Consider the following 16317-nt stretch of genomic DNA (forward strand, 5'->3'; position numbering starts at 1 on the left):
GCAAGGCGCAGGGCTCCAGGGGAAGCCCAGGGCAAGTCTCTCCTCCAGCACTTCTGTTCTTTTGTGAATTTTAAAACGCTCAGCAGGTATTAATAAATTTTCTTACCTATGAACTACACATTGTTTTAAAATCTAATTTTCAGAATCTCAAAGACCAAGACTAAGACTAAGTCTGCCCAAGGCCTTAAGCGAGAGGGTGGAGATGTCAGTCACTGATAAACTAATTAAAACACCACTATTCAGTTGGCAGTCAAATTCTAATAATTTAAGTTTCAAGGAAAAGGCACTTTACTTAAAATCCTTACAGACTTTCACATCTAAAACAAAACCAAAAGTTTTAAATGTTATCCCCTCCATCTGGCAGTGTTTCTGGGTGTTTTTTGAAATGGTCTTATACGGATATTTAACTATTCTGAATATTTGACGCTGCATCTTTGTGGAAAATTGTGATTTTTATCAAAGAAGAGGCAATTAAGTGCTGTCACTTGGAACCTGGATCTTATCACACAAGAATCATCCCGCAGCAACTGCCGCCCTTTCCAACCGGGAAACAGATAACAGAAACCGTCCTGCATGAGGCACAATAGTCTAACGTGATTAGAAATCAGGCAAACTCTGGCTTCTCTTGAGCTGTACTCCCCCACAGGCTGAATTATAGCTCTCCTACCAGTCCCAAGGCGCTGAATGATGTCATGGGATCTGCAGCTCAGAGAGATGAAAGGGATAAAGCAGAACCCGCTGGCACTAGGCAAGGCTTCCAACACACAATCCACAACACAGCTTGGGAACCGAAAAGGCTACAGATCCAGCCACTCAGCCCAAGCTTGGGAGAACCGCCGGTATTGCCCCGCTGCAAAAAAAAAAAAAAAAAAAAAAAAAAGGAGGAAAACAACGTGATCGGGTTAAACAAAAGAATTTGTGGACGAGGAGGCTCGAGGGTGACTACCTGCTGAAAGTGAACTTTCTTAATATCCGTGCATCTGTATAAATTTAGCCCTGCCTTTGATGTTCTGCAACTGATCACCGATCAGATTACGGGCATTTCATCTCCCTGCTTGTCTGCCTTTGATCTGCATGGTTAATTTTATTTTCTTGGATTTGAAGTTTCGTCTGGGCTTGTGCTGACATACATTTTTGGGAAGGTAGAAGCATTTGGCATAGAAGTGCTGCCAAGGAGAAACTAACTTGCAGAAAGGGTGAGTGCTGGAAAGAGTTCCTCTGCTGCAGGTACAGCATTTTGTGTGTTGTTGTTGCTTTCACTTCACTTTTCCTGTATGTTCTAAGAGAAAGATGGTTTTAATCAATTAAAAACAAGCATTTCTATACTTGAATACTACATTATGCTACATGTGTGTATCAGAGTAAAGACGATACTCCATGCCATTTTCGTAATTTGTAGAAAAGAGTTTGCAGTGTCATGGAAATTTTACTTGGAAATAAGTTGCTCAAAAGGACAAAACAGAAGAGTGCTAACTTTAGCCTACAATCGGTCCTTCAGAGCCTGGGATCCTAGGCTGTAATTGCTCTAAGTATTTGCAGGTTACTTTATTTAGTAAACAGGCGGTGGAGCTTTACTTGATGCCAATGCTTTTCTTGTTTTCTTATATAAAAGAGTATAGTGCATCTCTGGCACTACTGTTTCTTTAGTTTATTTCTTCTCTCACCTCCAAGACATAAACCTATCACATGCATTTTCTTATGCAGATAGCATCCTCAAGGGAATCGCTGAAAAGCCATTCAAGTACGATTAAAGACTTTCATGTGTCAAACTGAAGAATTTTAAAGCAGTGAGGGTAAAGTTACACTAAGTTTGGTTAAAAACCCTCTAGTGACTTTCTGTAATCTTTGGAAATAGTACGAGCCTTATTTGCAGAAACATTCGCAAGTTTAATATTCTAAATTAACATTTACTTTGAATTTATAGTGACAGCTGTCATAATTTAAAATCTGCCAACTGTTTATGAAAACTATCTGAGTAATCAACAGCTATTATGTTACATAAAATTTTTAGTCACATTTTCGCTTGGGTTTATGCTCAATATGGGAAAACCAAATTACACTGCTGTGCTGAATTTGAAAGTTAACTTATTAATTCAATGATCACACACACACACACACACAGTAAAATCTTTACATTGAGATGCAAGAACTGAATACAGTGGAAGAGTTCCATGTTCACTCCAGTTCATTTTAATGTTCCAGTCCTAAATTTATTTGGGTAAAATATTTAATTATCATCACAATAGTCTATTCTATGCTAGATGAACCGCAAAGAAATTCTAAACGATAAGACCAGTTGTCCTTCAGTCTGAAATTCTGATGAAACAGGAAAGGTCCAATGAGTCTCATTTCATATGTAATTAATCTTTCAGAGCCAATTAATTCAATTGCTTTCTAAACTTCCCTCCTGGGCTTAGAAGGAGGGCAATTAGCATTGTTTGCTTAATTTTAAAACTTTGATAGCTGTTAAGTGGAGATTATTCAAAACCGTACTGACTATATTTTTCAAATGTGTCAGTAAGAATTTAATCTAAGACTCAACTGTGGTTTTTAGTCATGCTTGGGAGAGGCATTTAAATTTTTGTTCTACTGACAATGTAAAAAAGCATGTTTATAATATTCCAGAGGATCAGTTTAGGTTGATTGTTTTCATTCATTTGTTTAAAAAACCCTCTTTAAATCATAAAAGCAGTATTAATATTCACATTCAGATAAAGAAAATTAAAGCAATGACTGGAGAAGATGCCTAAAAAAATAGTGTGCTTAGAAACTCGTGGTCACTTAGCTCAGAATTGGGATTTTTTAATTTTTTGAAATCTTTTAAATGACTGTTTATTCTGCTACCAGGCTCATTTCAACAAATACAGACTCTCCTCAGCACAAAACAAAAGGGAGAATTAGCAATTATCTGATTAATTTAGGGCTTTGTAGAAAACTAGCTTGGGCAAGTCAAGTCTTTGAAAATCCACTTCAGTGTCTGGATTAATTCACTTAATTGTTTCCTCCTTGTGTCTTCATTGAAAAATGAGATATTGTACCCGATTCTAAAAGCAAGATGGCTATTGCTGAGTGTGCAGGTACAGTCTCAAAAAGCGTTTCTGAATTAATGGCCGCACGATGATCTTGACTGTGGTTGAGCAGATGCACTCCATGGTGCTTCCTTCTAGGACACTGCTCAGAGCGCTTTCCTGTCTATTGCTTCAATGGCTGCTTTGTTCCTGCAGAAAGTCCAAGTCTTCAAAAGACTTTTATTTCTAGTCCTGGTTCTGTCACTGATTAGCTATGTGACCTTAAGAGAGTCACTTCGCTCAGTTTTCTCATGCATGAAATGAGGGGGTGGATCAGATCATCTTCATGAAATAAGCAGGGTGGAATTTTTATAGCCATTTTACAGATTCGGAAACTGAGACTAGAGAAAAGTAACTTGACTCTTAGCCAAGGTCACATGGCTAGCTTCCCAAGTCCTAGTCCAGCATTCTTTCTAGGTCACCATGCATAGTCTATTTTCCAACAACTGCTAAAACAAGTGCACGGGGTAGCTGATCGGAGAACAACGTTAGTTTAAAAGATAAAGATAGCCACTTCCTATGGCAGTACATTTTTTTCTTTCCATGATAGACATGTCAATCAACTGGATTAGTCTGGTTGTTTTCCGACTGTTCCTTTGCTTCTGCAGTTCTGACCAGTTGAGACACAATTACTGCTCACACAATTTACCACAATATTTAAAATGACTTTCACAAAAAATCTAGTATATCAATGCAGTGTGGAATTATTTGTATTTGTGTGCGTGTGTGTGTGTGTGTATACAAGTTTGGCATTATAAAAGCACATCTTTGTGTGTTTCCAAGGAATTGATATTTTTTTAGAAGATGTTAATGGTGTCCGTGAAAAGTTTGATAGTTAATTAAAGGTTGTTATTTCTCAAAGAAGATTACCAGTGGGATTTTGAGATTTCAGTTTGCAAGTTCAATATGGGTTTGTACATGATTTGTGTTCCATACTACATCTGATTATTTTAAGAATCCTCAAACATATTTTCATTAACTCTGGTTTTTTTCTTGGAAAAAATAATATATTTCTTGTGAATACATTTATTTATTGACTGTAAATTGTACACATGCACACTGCTCTCAAGACCAAATAGCTGTCCCTCATGTTTTATCAACCTCGTAAAGGTTTCATATAAAACTTTACAGATTATTACTTAGTACCATTTACTAATATTTATGAATTCACTAATTATTAATTAATTCACTAATATTTATTGATATACTTGTGTATTGAATACTTGTGTGCCAGGCACTCTAACAATATTTGTTTAAACGCTATCTCATTTAAATTTACAGCATTTAAGTTTGTCATGCCCATTATACAGATGAGGAGAGTGAGTCTCCAGGGTTAAATAACACGCGTAAGATCACAGGGTAATTAAGTGGCAGCACTAGAGTCTGATTTCAAATCTTTTGTTCTAGGGCTAGGAGCTAATTCTCCTATAAGAATTATGTAAAGCTGAACTTAACTGCCAGCAAACATTATAGCCAAAATTTTGGTCAAATATGGTCTCCTTTTTTTCTTTCTTTGGTATATTCTGCGAGAGCTCTGAGAAATTTTTGATGGAGTTTTCCATCACTTGGCCTAGAATCTTCAGCTATGAAGCCCTCAGGACACAATCCATTCTTTCTCTGCTTCAGGACGAGACTGAACTCGAGCATCCACCATTGCTTTGGTCAGACTCCCTGTAAGGGCAGGTCCAGTTCAGCCACCCTGGAAAAATTAATAATTTGGTGCCCCTCTAAAGAGTGATTCTTTGAAATTTTGTCTGCCCAATTTAGAGGAACGGGCTAGGAAAAGGAGGACAGAGGAGGCCCCCAGGTGGCCATGCTGCAGTTCTCCTCTACTGTCACAGCCATTCAGCTTCGGCTCCAGAGTTGTCCCTCGAAACCACCCGCTTGCTGAATTCACCACCCAGAAGTTACCAAGGTTGAGAGGCCGTTTAACACTATCCGTTGTGACTTAAATTTGCTCTTTGGTGCAAAGGGGGAGGGAGGGGTGAGTTGGTAGGGTGGGGTTCTCGAGCGACTTTATCAAACCATTCCTTCCCACATAAACCACACTCTCCCTGAGAGGAGTTCTAAGCACATCTTTCTCCATCCTGCTTAAACGTCCCCAATACTTTGGCAGCCCCATCTCCTCGCATCATGGGCTGCTGCCCAGTGAGCCCGTTTCTTAATTCAGCCATATGCAGAGGAGTCCACCATATTCATCGGGAGAGAGAGGAGGAGGGTCAATGGCCTGTTTCTTCTCATTAAACTCATGAAAAGCCTGCCCAGTGGGGGTGTCGTAAGCTCACAAAGATCAGTGTAAGTGCTACAACTTATAACAACTTTGCTCTGTAAGTCATGAGTTTGACATTATATACCCAAGTAAATAACCTCCTTGGCCTTTTCATGTATATTTGGCAAACTTTGTTAATCTTTGGGATTCTCCCTCCCATTTATTAATTCATTCCACAAATTTTTAATGAGTACCTACCATGTGCCAGTCTCTGTGGACTAACAAACAAAATTCAGTAGTCTCCTGGAGCTGGCATTCTACTTCATTTTCCCAAGGAAAAGTGATTTACACTAAAAATCACTAGAAAGTTAAACAATTTGCCATTAACTTTGCTTCCAGTGAGCTAGCTTATTGCTGAAACTATTTTTAAAAGAAGTTTGTTACTTCATTAGTTCAACGTTTTTGGGAAAAGATCCTAAACAAATGCACTGTGTATCAGCTTAGATGTTGCTAAAACTAGCTTCAGGAAACTGACCCTTAACATAATCTTGAAAACAACACCTCTACCAAGATCCTCATAATAATTTGGCTTTTCCAATAAAAATTTCAGTCCATTAATGATATTCAACGTTTTAAAGGGAGAAGGACGTTTGCAGCCCTAATTCTAATCATCGATTTCCTTCTGAATGAGTCTAAGAATCATACAATTAATTCTGTTCTACCGCCGGTCCTCATTTGTGGATCTGGGTTCTCATTCCGATCACACGATCATACTGTCTCCAGACCATATAGACACTCAAAGTGAGGGGGAGAGGGGAGTATTTATTTAACTTAACTAGCCTCTCCTTTAGAGAGTAAGATGCCTGTGATAGCTAGAGTGCAGAGCTTCAGTGCTGTTTGTCCCCACTGTCACATATCATTTCAATGATCATGTATTTACTGATGCTAGGCATTGTACGCCCCACAGAAGATAGACTGCTAATTATGGCTGCTATTTAGTGAGCACTTACCATGTGCCAGGCCTTGTACTAGGTGGTTTAAATACCTTATCTTAGTTAACAACCACAATAAAACAATGCATTTTACAGGTGAAGAAATGGAAATTTAGGCGCTGGCCCTGTGGCCAAGTGGTTAGGTCCGCAGACTTGGCTTCGGCGGCCCTGGTTTTTGCCAGTTTGGATCCTGGGCATGGACCTAGCACCGCTCAGCAGGCCATGCTGAGGTCGCGTCCCACATAGCACAACCGGAAGGACCCCCAACTAGAATATACAACTATGTACTGGGGGCCTTTGGGGAGAAGAAGAAGGAAAAAAAGAAGATTGGCAACAGATGTTAGCTCAGGTGCCCATCTTTAAAAAAGAAATGGAAATTTAGAGCGGTTAAGTAACATTTCCAACGGCATGCAACTAGTGAATGGCAGTTGGTATCTGAGACTAGATCATCTGATGCCAAAGCCTGGTAACAGTAGGGTCTCTCTCCACAGGGAGCTAACAGGCTAACTGGGAAGATCAATCAAATACACATGAAATGATGCAAGAACTAATGAACTAATAATGTGTTACTGTCTCTAAGTACAAAAGGAGGCCAGAGAAAAAAAGAACATTTGGCTGAAGTCAAAGAGTAGTTCCTGAGCCAGCAGATTAAATTCCACTCAGAAAACATTCATTGAACATTTGTGTGAATGTTTGATACTATCAGAGATACAAGTTTGAACAACATATGTCCCTTCTCTGAAAGCAGTTTTAACTCTTTGAGGAAGAAAGCTGAGTCACAGATAATTATGACACAGGGAGAATGTGGCAAGTGCTGTCACTGCAGTAAGAAGGCCACAAACCTTGGAGAAACTCTTGAGAGTTGTGGCTTTTGAGTTGGTCCTGAAATGGGAGTAAAGTGAGTAAGGAGTTAGACAGGTAAGGGAAACAGGTGAAGAGGATGAAGCTTAGAGAGCAAAAGGAAGGGCAAGTTCAGGGCACATTTAAGGCAAGGCATGCAGACCAGTTTGGCCAGAATATGAAGTGTTCAGTCTACAGACAAAGATAAGGCTAAAAATGTGGGTGGAGCCCAACATGGCAGTCTTTGAATGCTAATTCAAGGAGTATAGAAGCCATTCTTGACAATGAGGAACCTCTTGTAAATATTTTAATCGGATAGTGACAGTGAGGAAAGGCAGGAATGGGGAGTATTGGCTGGACAGAACAGCACGGAGCGTTTGATGGTGTGGCGAGATTCAGAGGAAAGGTGGGGAGGGCCTGTACTGTGGTGGAGGCGGTGGAAAGAAGAGAAGAGGTCTTAAGAAAGGGTGAATGTGTGAGATCTTACAAAGGAAGAAGGAATAATTCAGCTTAAAAAAGATGTGCTGAGCATCCTATGTGTTAGGCTCTGCGATGTTCAGAAATTAAGATGTGCCCTCAGGAGACTGAAGTCTAGTTGGGAAAGGCACCCAGACAAACAGATAGCTTCCCTAGAACAATGAGCGTATTAGTGCCATGAACAGAGTCTGCAGTAGGACTAAGGAACAGCTGACAGGCTAGGGGAACATATGCTTGCCTCGAGCTTCCAATGAGATAGTGTATATCACTTGAAAATCGTTTACAGAGAAGTCATTATTGTGATTTATATTCTGGCCCTGTTAGATTTAAAGCAGACAACCTTGAGGTGTGACACTTGGGAATGATAATATTTCTAATGTATTTTTCACAAGTACCTAGTACAGTACTGTGGTGTTCTCAGTGTAGGATCACAAGATGTGCTTATAAGTAATTAACTATAACGATTTATTCATTCATTCAACAAATATTTAGTGAAAGGCTACTATGGGCCTTGGGGTGTAGAAGAGAAACAAAGGATTGGGTTCCATCCCACGAGACGTGCAAGTTGTGCCGGGGAAACACAGCCAACACAGGAGAAACGGCGGATGCCTCCTTGTACCAGCCATGCACAGTATCCTGCGTTTGAAGGAACTTTGCCTGTTTACTCAGTCTTCGGACAAATGAAACAACAATTACATTTCTATAGCATTCTACTGCTGGAAAAGCTTTTATTTTAAATGTACATGCTTCTCTTACTCCTTCCAATAAATCTGCAAAATGGGCACCATTAGCTCCCCTTCATAAATGCACAAACTGATGCTCAGGAGTTTCAACACTTTACACAAAGTACCAGTGACGACACGGAGCCCAGGCTCTGTGCTCCCCGCACGTCGCCAGCGACGTCCAGTGACCCTGGGAGCTGGACTGGGCTGTTCCTGGCGTGGAGGAGATGGACACAGGCGTTCGCCACCACACACCCCTGAGCTCCAGAGGTTTCTGTCGGGTGGGCGAGCCTTGGGTGAGTATCTGCCGGGAAAACGCATCAATGAATGAATGAGGCGGCTGGGTCACCAGAGCTAGGTCACCGTGATCTGGACCCCCCCGGAGCAATGTGCCGCATCGTTTTCCGGAGGCCCTTTCTCATAGGCAGAAGCGGGCGCTGGGGAGAACAGGACCCCGCAAGAGGAAGCCACAAAGGTCCCAGGAAAATACGTGCAGGGTGGAAGCGCAGGCCCCTCTCCTCACAGCCAAGCTCTCGGTGGTGTGGGCGTGCTCCGTCCCCCGCCGCCCCAGGTCCGCCCGGGGCTGCAGTCCCCAGCTCCAGCAGTCGCGCGCGGGCCGCCAGCGCCTCCCGCCGCCGCGGGCCGAGCGGGGCCGAGCCGGGCTGGGCGCCGAGGGGCGGGGCGGGGCGGGGCGGGGCGGGGCGGGCTCCGGGGGCGGGCCCGGGCGGCGGCGGCCGTTGCCCGGCTACGGGAGAGCGCGGGCGGGCGGCGCGGGGCAGCGCTCGGCGTGCGCGCGGGGAGAGGAGCGGACCTGCTCCGCCGCCGGTACCGCGCGCCCCTGCGCCTCCGACTCCAGCCCGGCCTGCGGGGCGGGCGGAGGAGCGCGGCCTCCGAGCCTCTCAGGTGACGGGGAAGGTAGGTGCCCGCTGCACCCGGCGCTGTGCGGCGCCGCGCGCGGTCCCTCGCCCTCGCCCGCGTGCATCCCGCGGGAGGGAAGCCGGAGAGGAGGCGGCGGCAGGGCGGAGGGAGGGGGCGCCGGCAAGGGCTGCCCACGTGCAGAGGAGCGCGGCGGCCGGACTGAGCCGGGCGAGGCGAAGCGGGCACTGGTGACAGCCAGGGGCTGCCGGGGAGGAGGCGCCCGAGATGCTGGCGCTTTGGCCGCCGCAGCTGGAGGGACGAGAGGGTGGGAACGCCTCCCTGTCTCCGTTGGCGGTGGGGATGGCAGGACTTTGTCTTTCTGTCCAGGGACCCGGTAAGTAGAAAATCTGCTTGTAAGGCGAACGTGTGTGAGTATGCATATAAATCCGCGTGGGGCGTGACCCCCGCCTGAGACGATTGCGCCCCCTTTCCTGCCCGAGGCGCGTCCGCCCCGCGCGGCGCTGGGAGAGGCAGCCCCCGAGTGGGCGCGCCCCGGAGCGCGCTTCTCGGGAGGAAGCTGTCTGCAGGCCGGGGCTGCCCAGTTGTAGCTAAGGAGTCGGAAGGAGAACATTTACAAGATTTACAAGTAGTCCATAAACATGTTCATTCTGTGGAAAAAGAAGGTTTCGCCAATGTCAGCAGTATTTATTAGTACAGTGATGGGTAGAGCGTGGAATGGATTAGAAAGGTCAGCTCTCACAGCCCTGGACGCGGTTCTGATGCCGTGTCAGGGAATAGAAATTTAGCTAATGTGCTTTTGGAGATGAAGTTTGAAAGGACCAGAATTCAGTGATCTGTTTTGATGGTAGCGAACTATGCATCAAAACCTACATTTACCATTGTAAGAAATCCACGTCGCTTTACTTTGGTGTTTCAATGCAAGGACTCAATTTACAAACAAAAGCATAAGAATTGTGCTCCATATTTCTTTAGTTGATACAATTTAACCCGAAATATATATGAAAGTGTAGTTTATACTCCAGTGAGAATTTGCCTTTACTAGGAGATGATTTCTTTATATAAACAGGAAACGGTTGTTAACCATGACTTCTGCAAACAGAAGAGTTTATTTTAATAGGTTATTTCATGAACAGATACTTCTGTGCGACTGGGAGGATTATACCGCATTCATTCAGGGTTTGCTCATTATGTTTTGTGTTGTGCGGTTTCACCTTAGGCATTTCTGCCAATGCTACTTTCATGTCGTTTAAAAAAATGTTTTATTTCAAGGACTGCTTATTATCTAATTTAAAGATAGAACTAGAGAGGGTGAGAATTGAGTCCTTCTGTGGAGGACAGTTTTTGACATTATTCCATAGAGATGTGGGTACTTAAAGAATTTTTCTTTGCGTAATATTTATCGAGTTCTGAAAATATTACGAAACATAAAAATGCAGTTTCCTTTTGAAACTGTTGCCTTGATATCAGTACATGGTACATTATCATGAGCTCTGTAAGTTCTTTACTTTTTAATCTATGAAAATGTCTTATGACATTTGTTTTATTACCGAGGCCACATGGCTTTATTGACTTTAGGCTTTTTTCCCCGTAGTTTCCAGTGCTAACTCTGGGATACTGTGTTAGCATTATCTGGGCCACTCATGGGAGTTATTTGTTTCTTTGACAGGAGTGTCTTTTGACTCTTGAGTCCAGACTGGGTCTTGAGTTTGTAGTTGAGGACATATGAAGAGTCTTTTTATGCAGTTGAAATTGCAGTGTAAAGTGCCTTTTCTATCCAGAAGACTTTAATAAGGAATATTCCTAATATTTAAGAAGCTATAAGAAGCTTTTAAAAAAGCAATTTTTTATTTTTACTTCAGATCGCCATGAGTTTTAATTTATACCTACTTGCATACACCCATGAATGGAAAATGAATTGAGACGTGTATTTGTCACATGCTGTCCTTCATATAGTAATTTAATTATAACTATACTAATAGCTCTGATACCTGATCTAGGGCACATTGGGGACTTTTGAAGCACAAGGGAGGAATTCTGTGCACGCTCATGAGGAGAATTTGATTCTCCTTTTTCACCTGTTTGAATCTCTGAACCCAAGCTTAACCCAGCCCCTGTGACCAGTTCCCTTATTCAGAAATTAACACAACACCAACTAAAAACTGCAGGCATCTTTATTACATGAAAGAAGCCAAGTCCTTTCAAATCTGATGAATCAATATTTAAAGTCAAGCATTTAAAATTCTAGAAAAGGCCAGCATCCTCTATCTGTGTTGACTACAGGTTTAGTAAGAATACCCACCTTGAGGGGCCAGCCTGGTGGCGCAGCGGTTTAAGTTGACACATTTCACTTCTCGGTGGCCCTGGGTTCACCGGTTTGGATCCCGGGTGCGGACATGGCACCACTTGGTGCACCATGCTATGGTAGGCGTCCCACGTATCAAGTAAAGGAAGATGGGCACGGATGTTAGCTCAGGGCCAGTCTTCCTCAGCAAAAAGAGGAGGATTGGCAGTAGTTAGCTCAGGGCTAATCTTCCTCAAAAAAAAAAAAAAATACCCACCTTGAATAAATGTACACCCCAAATAAATAGACAGCTGCTGTGTGATAAGAGAGCCAGCAACAGTGAAATACATTCGTCTCATGGCAGCTGATTATGCACTGTTCAGGCCTCTTTAAGGTAACCTCCTAGCTGAAGAAAAAGAACAGCAAAGCAGGATGAACACAGTTTCTTTTCATGATTTACTGGTTGAGGAAGGAGTTCATTCACCGTATTTTGTCTGTCTAAAATGTTTACATTTAAAAGTAAGATGTTTAAACAGTATTGGGTTATCTTCTAGTCCACACATCACAGTATATGTACCTTTTAAACTGAAGTTTTAAAACCTAGGTTTTAAAAAGAGAATAACCACCCATCAGTAATTATATAAGACAAAAGAACATGTATATGTGAAGATTAAATGTCGTTGATCCCTGCTTCAGTCAGCTTGGATGGGTCTAACATGAGGAAATTCTAAAAGAATGAAGGCTACTTGTACTGGAGAAGAAGACTACAAATGTTACAAAGAGGGCTTTTGGAATCTATCCAGACTTACTTCTACAATAAAAATTTAAACAGCTGTGTTTTAGAAATGGTTATACACTGTTCTCTTAACTGAGTCCATCTTTGAGGTCCCTTTAATCCTTGATGTTGCAGTTTATTCTTTCTGTATTTTAGGATAGAGAAACATTTATGAATTCGGGGAAAGGTACCTTGATTACAATATGCTTGTTGATTGAACATTTTGAGAACGCTGACAGTGATTTTCCTAAGGCAAAGAGGATGGGTGTACAACTCCGAGAAATAAAAAGAATTAGTCTCAAAAAACGCTATCCTAAGTTAAGTTCTGTTAAAAAAAAAAAAAATTGTAGCCTGACAGCAAGTACCCCCTAATGTTTTTGAACTTTGGGGGAATTGAAGATGTTGTATTTGGCAACAGAACATTTTAAAGCTTGTAGAGCTTTTAGTAGAAAATATTTCATGATTTGAAAAGGGAAATCATTCTCATTTCCCAGCCAACAACAATATGTATATTTTCATTACAGCATACCTTTGTGAACTTCCTAGGCTCCAGGAGGGGCTGCCAACGCCACAACGTAGGAAGAATGATTTTCGAAATATGGGAAAATGGAAGGCTGTGATAAGGAACAGCTAGAGGCCAGGGGTTAGTGTCCTGTTTGAAGATAGCAGTACCCTAAATTTCTAATTAATGTTTTATTCTCTTAGCACATGAAATTGACCTTATTTCAAAGCCTTTTATGGTTATGTTCCACCATTAAAATGTAAAAGGCTGTATGTATTAGCATGTGTAGCAATGCTGATTTTATGAGTTGTAAGCCTGCCAGTTTACTTTAATGTTGATTTTAAAAAATATATTTCAACCTATTGCATATTGGAAAAAATGTATGAGTTGAATGTAGCTTGATTACGTAATGTTAATACAGTTTCACTAGATGAAAACTGTTCCCAACTGCATGCACTGCCTGTTGGATAATAAATCAAATGGCTTTTAAGGGACGGAAAAGTAAAGAAAATTAAATAATTTATTCTGAAAAAAATTATCCAGATTATTTGAATTATTCTAAGAGTCGTATATTTTGGTCATATACAAGATAAAAAATAAAGGTCATTCTCAGAAAGGTCACTGAATTGTTAAAATTAGAAAGATACACACCGGACCTTCCTCCTTAGTGATGTCTGTCAATGTTATAGCACTGCAGTCAAGGAATGGAGTCCTGGCTGTGTTCTAACACAATAACTTTTACTTCAATGTCGTTATTCACGTATTTTTCATATGTATTGTTTTAGCTCTTACAACAATCCTGAGTAAAATAGTATCCCTAATTAATGAATTTCTTCATTCAGCGTGTATTAGGCACATATTTTGGGTGAGTTACAGTCCTAGAGTGAAGTCACAGTTCTTTGCTTTAAGCCTCAGAGCCTGTGGTGATAAACTCAGATGGCTTGGTTGGTGATAAAATGAAGAAAGGGAGCCCATGTGACAATAGGGAGTGGTGGAGACTGGAGCACTAGAAAGTATATTCTTCTGTGTAAGAGACTACCAATGCTCAACTCTGGCTCATGTTACCTTGATGTGGGAGACATCGTTGCCAGATTTTCTAATTTTTCAAGAAAATTCTTCATTTTTAATATTAAAAACTTACTTTAAAAATTGACTACTATGGTGTCTGAAGAAAATAATGCTGCAGGCAAGATGGCAACACAATGGCTACAGAGCGAGAGAGGTTACCAGATAATTATGCCATGAGATAGAGAGAAGTCCAGGGTGCTATGGAAGCATGAAGGAGAGGTCATGCTAGCCTTAGGGAGATGCCAGAAGAACGGTGACAGATGGGGCAGGCATGGTAGATAAAGGCACAGTACACAGGAAGGCCCCAAGGCGGAAGGGAGGGTGGCAGTGGTTTGGGAGCCAGTGGTCTTGTCCAGCCAGTAAGAGATGAAGCCTAGAGCTGCTCCTCCCCACTGGGGCTCCTGTAAACTGCCACCTCTGAGACTCTGCCTCTTTGCCTGTTGACACCCCAGTGTGGGTTTTCATGATTTAGACAAGGAAGTCAAAGGGCTATACATTTCAGCACCTTTGGATTTATCCCATTGAGAGGCTGGCTGGCGAGGACACACACATCCATGTTAGTTACCGTTCATTCAAATGAGCAGGCTGAGCAGCTCGATTTGATAAGCAGCCGCTTTCTATGCAGCTGAAGAGAACATTTGCTAGCTCTGCGCTTGCGGCTCCTGTATCTTCTGTGTTGCTTGCCTGGTTCTCTTGATCCTGTCCCCTGCTCCATATTGGGGAATAGCAGATATGAGGCAGAAATTCCATACTCCTAGAATACAGTAAACCAAGCATCATTAGTCTTCTCCTTATTGCCTAGGTAGGGCCAGTTTCTCTGTGCACGTTTTGCAAAAATGAGTGCTACATTGTTAGTAGATGTTGTCTAGTCTGGATATTTTGACAAACTATGAAAACTGCAGTGGACCCATTGTACATAATCTCAATAATTTATGTATCTCATGCTTGATAAGTCATCCTCAAATAAATAGAACACTGAAATATATAAAAGGATTTTTGTATCTGAGCCAGACTCTGAATGTCCAGAAGTTAAAAGCATTTTCTGTAAATACCTTTTTATTGCCTTATTTTTATTTCAAATGTTATTACTTAAACACTTGTTTCATTAAATTTTTCCTTTTTTCATGAAGGCCAAAGCATTTCCAAAGGTATTTCATTTTATTCCCGGAAATTCAAGGTCACTCTTATAACACTCCACCAGCGAAAGTGTTTTTTTCCGTATACCCCGTGGCCGGGCTATCAGGAAAGGCGTTCAGGAGATTCCACCGCCCCTGCTGACCCCGGGGCTCCCTCCAGTGCACCTGTGGGGTGTCCTCCCCCAGCCTGGTGCTGCCTCCAGTCAGGCCTCTGACACCTGTTTAATCAGAGTTTGTTGGATAAACGGCTAAATCATTAGATGTATGTTTTGTTATGTAGTTTGTTTTGGTTGACGTAGTCCTGCTCTGCCGCATGCCAGGGGTCCCGGATGCTGCCCTGGAGCGGGATATGGCCCTGCGTCAACCTGGCAGAATGGCTGAGAGCCCTGGAGTCACCAGGCATGAGTTTGGTTCTGTTTCCACCATTTTTAGTACGTGTCCTTTGACTCTCAGGTCTCTCTCCCATAGTGTGGGGATAAATATCTACTTTAGAGTGTGGTAGTAAGGAAGAAACCTTATGCTTCTTATAAAGCCTTAACACAGTACTTGACATTATAAATGCTTCGTTCAAACTTTGGGTCTATTCTTAGTCTTCGAATGCTTTCTGCAGACCTGTGCATCTTAAAACATGACCTGCCACTCGGTTGTGACCGTCCGAATAATGTCTCCTGTTTGTCTAACAGGTTACAATCTTCAAGGACTGTTACATACACTGGATCATTTGATTCTCAGTATAATATCATTAGCAGTGACAGCAATCCTTGCTGACACTTACGTAGCACTTATTATGGGCCAGAAACAGTCTATATCGGTTAACTCTCCTATGAGCGCTTTACAGTGGTTAAACTCACTCACGCCTCACGGCAACCCCAGCAGGTAGGTGCCATCACTGTGCCCAATTTAGAGATGATGGGCGAGACTTAGGTTAAGGAACTTGTCCAAGTTCACACAGCTAATAAGTGATGTTCTCAAAAACAGCAGCAGCAATAGCAACGTCAGCAGCCATCCATCATCGAGGAGGCTTTTCTTCTGTTCCAGGCACTGGGCTAAGCACTTCATGTGCATTATCTCAGTTAATCCTTGCCACACCCCTGTGAGTAGCTTCTGTTTTTATGTCTACAGATAGATGTTTTAAAGTGACATTGCTAAGAAATGGAGCTGAAAACCCAGGTGTTTCCAGTTGCCTCTGCCAGTCTGGATAAAACCCTGGCTTTTTTCACCCATATTGAATTTACATGCGGAAAACTATTGGTACTTGACTGTAGGTCACCCCAGCTGCCGTCAGGACGATCTCCCGACCCGGGATCCAAACTGGCGAAGCCCCGGGCCATCAAAATGAAGCACATGAACTCAACCTCTCCGCCGCGG

At 42.4% G+C, this 16317-nt stretch overlaps 1 protein-coding gene across 4 annotated transcripts in view; it reads left to right on the forward strand.

The window, feature by feature from the left end:
- The first annotated feature begins 654 nt into the window (after positions 1–654).
- The window catches only part of TNFRSF19 (TNF receptor superfamily member 19), a 96706-nt gene continuing 81043 nt past the window's right edge, over positions 655–16317 (forward strand). Inside the window, exon 1 of one of the 4 annotated variants that reach the window (XM_070520405.1) lies at positions 655–1227. The gene's annotated coding sequence lies outside the window, so the exon portion shown is untranslated. Of the gene's footprint in view, positions 1228–9040; positions 9224–9297; positions 9561–16317 lie in introns of those variants that run through there. The other 3 variants (XM_070520404.1, XM_070520403.1, XM_070520406.1) reach the window with 3 other exon arrangements.

Source organism: Equus asinus, chromosome 11 (assembly GCF_041296235.1).
Source record: "Equus asinus isolate D_3611 breed Donkey chromosome 11, EquAss-T2T_v2, whole genome shotgun sequence".
NCBI lineage: Eukaryota > Metazoa > Chordata > Mammalia > Perissodactyla > Equidae > Equus > Equus asinus.